General features: G+C 39.0%; 1 long non-coding RNA gene across 1 annotated transcript in view; it reads left to right on the forward strand.

The window, feature by feature from the left end:
* The first annotated feature begins 3,078 nt into the window (after positions 1–3,078).
* Positions 3,079–4,992, forward strand: part of LOC106936550 (uncharacterized) — a 15,054-nt gene continuing 13,140 nt past the window's right edge. Inside the window, exons 1-2 of the long non-coding RNA XR_001422153.1 lie at positions 3,079–3,119; positions 4,445–4,558. This is a non-coding gene — a long non-coding RNA (uncharacterized LOC106936550). The remainder of the gene's footprint in view (positions 3,120–4,444; positions 4,559–4,992) is intronic.

The raw sequence follows: 4,992 nt of genomic DNA on the forward strand, positions 1-4,992 counted from the left end.
ACAGTATAAAAAATATCTACAAAAACATTTTACCAAAAATGATTGGTAAAATGATTGATTTTTTAATTAAGTGTCTTGGTATTTCAGAGTTTCTGGTGCTATGCTCTATAACAGTCCACTATGCTTAACAGGAAGGTGCTTTTCCACATTTACATCAGACCCACCTGAAGTGTTTGTTGCTGAAAAGCTGAATCTTACAGTCATCTGACAACATAATGCCAATTCAAGACCTGGAGGAGTTTGGGAAACTCCGCCTATTTCTGTTGTTGATCGTGGTACAAAAACAGCTTATTTTGTGACATTACTACTAAACATAACAATTGGCATTCTGTTAAATAATGGCTGTCATGGAAACCTGGTGATGTCATTTTTGCTGTAGCCTCATTTGGCATCACTGCTCTAAATTAAGATAACATTTCAGTCAAATTTATTTAGTTGCAACAGATTCATTTGTAATAAATAATTTTTCAATATTTTGTTTTCCAACTGAACTAGTCACATAAAATGTTTTATGATATTATGCTTCTGCGACAAAATATGAATTGAAGGTTTGTTTTTTTTATATAATTTTACCGGAGGAGCCAATAATTGCAGAGCACTGCACAAGGATATGACACTGAATAAAAGGAGCTTACACAATGACTTCGTTGTTGTTGTTTTTACACTTCCACACACACACACACACATACACAGACATAACCAGCTAAAGGAGAACACTAATATATTTAAATCATTTCGGTGTATTCCTGTTTTAGTATCTTGGTGCTCCTCCTCATTTCGTTAGTTAGATAGTATATATTTGTAACTGAGCTGTAGATCACTGCTTTTCTGAGGTGCGGTGAAATCTTATTCTCTGTGGTGAACAATTCAGTATACCTTGAATGAACAATGATCTTCAACTGTCTTTGGAAGTGACATTGAAAATGTCAAACTCCTTGTGCATCTGAATGACTTATTTTATAAGAACTTCTGGGGCCTCCTGCGCTTAGAGACATAAGGAAAAAAAGAAAATCACAAATTTCTTATTGCATAAGTGTGGGGGAACGTTGAGTTGTTATTGACTAACTTTCATAATGAACTTCTCAATTTGTTGTAAGAAACTGCATAGTTTCCTGTAACCTTTAAGCACTGATCCTGAGGACACAGAAGGATGTGTTTCACCTCCTGACACCGTGCGAGCTATTTCAGCTCGGATCCCGTTAACCACAGTTGGGTTCTTCTGCCTGGAAGCAGGCCAGTCTGGACAGTCACTTTATAAATGGGGCACCTCTGTGATAAATGTTCTCCTGTCTAAGGATCTGAACCCTCACACTGTAATGCAAGGGGAAATGAGGCCATTCCAAGATAAAACCAAAGATTAATGTACAGTAAGAGTGAATAGGCTTTCCAACCAAATTACTTTACCAGATGAAAATTCATCCTTCATGCATCTGGAAATATGTTCAGAAAAACTGCTGCTACAACTGGAAGTACAGAATTATGCAAATGTGTTCTCTGAATTGTTAAATAATTAACTATAAAATATGACAAAGCAGATTTTATATCCACTTTTAAAAAAAATGATTCACTTGTTCTACATCTATTATCAACATGTTCATCCATTTTCTTTTTTTTTTTTTTTTTCAATGAGAAGCCGGCAAGCGCTGTGGAGGTGCAGAAAATGTGTTAATTAAATCTTACAGTTTGTGCTTCACACTACAATGATATTATTTCATGTCAGTAGGACATATAAATAGAGTTATGCTAGGTTGATATCCTCATCTCAAACAGTGTATTGAAAGAAAAGACAACACCAGTGATTGTGTGACACAACAAAAAATGTCAATGTCTCAATAGTGTGTCATGTGCCTGCGAGCATCTATCACAGCTTGACAACAACGTCTCATTCTGTTCACAAGTTGACTTATTGTCTGCTGAGGCATGGTATCCTACTCTTCTTTAAGGGCAATCTTCAGGTCACCTCCTCATGGTGACACAGCTGGGATTCAGAATATTTCTCCTACACAGACCTCATTGTTTTAGGGGGTTTGGGATCTGTTCTAGATTCACGTTTAAGAGCTGCAGCCTTTTGCAGATTCAGCAACCTGGGCAATCGCCTATGTGGCCCATCCCAAGAGCCAGCTGGAGAGGAAGAGGAAAACCAAGGGAGAGAAAGTGAGTGTAATGTGTGATGACACACTATGATCCAGATACCAGCATGGAGTTTGTTAAAGAGCTCTGGTTCCACATTAAGAACCTGCTGTTTGGTTCATTACATTAAATTATGTCCAGATACATTTAAAAAAAATCTTCCAGGGGTAAATAAAAATTAATGTTCATTTTAAAATGGTTGCAGAAAGATTTATTGCCTTAGTCTATGCCCTTCACCTCAGTAAGTGTGTGTTTGTGTGTGTGTGTTTGTCTAGTTTTGTTCTTTCCTCCGGTGTGCTCTCTGCTGCATGTCGGCATCATCTGGCCTGTTGTTTCATCAGGGGGTTTGGGTAACTTTGTTATTTTGAGCTGACGCTGCATACTGTAGGTCAGATGTCTCTGCTGAGTCCCATCCTGGAGCCTTCAGGTCCCCAGCGGGCCTCCCAGCCAAAATGGCACACTTGCCACCAGGCTGATATAACTCCTGCTGCTGACGTCTCACAGCGACATCTCTGTAATTTAGGATGTAATTCGCTTTTCCTCTGAGCTATATAAAATCTATATTGCCGCCATAAAACAATACGGGATTCGTTGGTAGCCTTTTTAAGTATGCAGAAGGATATTATTGGAAATGTGCAGCGACAAGCAGTTCTGACGTCTGAAAGGCCAAGACAAGACAAAGCAGCATGAAGCCACGTCTGTGGTCATCTTGATGGAGCTCATTTCATTTTTGGCCCAACTGTAGAGTCTGTTTGACTGTAATGCAGATCTAATTCATAGTCCCCCCTCTACTGTAGCTTGTTTGTTGCTGACATTTTAATCTGCAGCAGACTTTTTAAAAGCCAGCCTCCTCATTTGCACCACAGACTTAAAAGCATTTTGAATAGTTTTGCATGTGATGGTAGTCCTTATTATTGTTGAACATTCCTCGTTTTCCTCCCTCCACTAGGGCATCCTCTCGGAGCACTGGATGATTTGTGACAAATACAGTAAGTGAAATAATCATCATCATTATTTTTCTGGTTATTTATCATTTGCCTGACAGAATGTCAAAAGCACTGAATTTCAGCCTTTCATTGTTCTGCAGTAAGGCTAATTACGCATGTCTAAGTCTCCAGCAACCGTAACAATTTGTGCTTATGAGGCTGCTCATTGTGGCAGCTCCATGTGTCTGCTGCTGCAGAGGCTTCAGGCATTATTCCACTTCAGACTGACACCAGTGTCTCTTCCAATTCCATCTCATTGCGTTAGTCATTAAGCTCGCCACTGACACCACCCATCATATCATCGCCTTAATCACATCTGAGCTCTGCTGTGTACATATGACCATATCATTACCACAGACTTCCATCCCCCGTTCCTCCGTCCCCCTCCACTCCGCTCGTGCTTTATTTTGTCTAACAGATCTGACCCCGTGTTTCATCCATCACGCCGAGGTACTACAGTGACAAATGGCATTCACTTAACACTGATTCACTCAGTGATTATTTCCCACCACCTCATATGCAAAATTATTCATCTTATGGTAAGGTTTTGGGGTGATGGGGGTGACTAACGCTGATGGAGCTTGATGTATGTTCCCAACCTTGTGCAAAAAGAATCTCCATATTCCTGATATTAGCCATGCACCAGAGCAGTGAGATATGGCAGGAGTGGGATTTTTCCATCTCCTGCCTGCTGGGGTAATGATGAGGGAAGTCTCGCCAGCCACAATGATTATTCAGTGTTATTCAGTTCTGCTTTCTCTGTGTGTGTGTGTGTGTGTGTGCATGTGTGTGTGCTTGGTTGTGTGTGAGTTGAGGTAATAGTCTGAGGTGGTAATTACAGACATCCTATCACCTGTTTGTATTAGTCAGCTCCGAATGGTGAGGTCAGGCCACATCAGCGGGATTCTAAAACCAAAATGTCCCCTAATATATATTTGCCAACAGCACCATTACAAGACATTTAGACCTCTCTAACTTTTAAAATATTTTAGGTCACATCCAAAACTTTATCAGGATAACTGTGAAAGGAAAATGATTCAAATTTAAATCTGATTTTGTGTGCATTTGGATTCCGTCAACTAAGGCTGCATTCACACCAGCCCTGTTTAATCCACTTTAATCAAACTCTGGTTCGTTTGCCTTGAAAGTCCAGTTTTCTTGGCGTACATCATCCACATGTTTGCTTTGTCCCATATATGCCTTGTTGTGGCAAACTTTAAATGCACGTTCTTGTGGCTTTGTTGTCTTTCAGCAATGCTTTTCTTCTTGCTACTTTTATATAAAAGTAGATTTATGGATTAGAGGAGAAATGGTTTTTCTGTTGACAGATTCATCAACCTGACTGTGGATCTCTGCAGCTCCCCAGCCAAGAGACCCAGTTACCGTGGTCGTCTTGGCTGCTTCTCTGATTAATGCTCTTCTTTCCCACCTCGACAGTTCAGGTGAACAGACATTTCTTAGTCAGTTTGCGGTTGTGGATTAAATTGTGTTTACGAACAAAAGTTGGTAACTTTTTTCTAACCTAATCCTGACTTAAACTTGTCAGGATATTAAACATGACCTATCTGATGGTATTTGTTCTCCATCAGACACCTGAGGCATTTACAAAATGGCTGTAATTATACTGAGATTAAATTAAACTCACATAAACACTAGTTGCAAATTAGGTGGCTTCTATAGGAGCCTGGCTGCAGGGGTATCGGAATAACATGTGATGAATACAACTGCATGCCACACTTTTCAAATGTTCATTTGTATATATATATATATATATATATATTTTTTTTTTTTTTTTTTTTTTTTTTTTTTTTTTAAAAATTTTCCCCCATTTTTTACCAAAAAACCCAAAAAATAAAATTAATTTAAATTTTTTTTT

Source organism: Poecilia latipinna, unplaced genomic scaffold (genome assembly GCF_001443285.1).
Source record: "Poecilia latipinna isolate Pla-1442-1.1 unplaced genomic scaffold, P_latipinna-1.0 Scaffold2168, whole genome shotgun sequence".
NCBI lineage: Eukaryota > Metazoa > Chordata > Actinopteri > Cyprinodontiformes > Poeciliidae > Poecilia > Poecilia latipinna.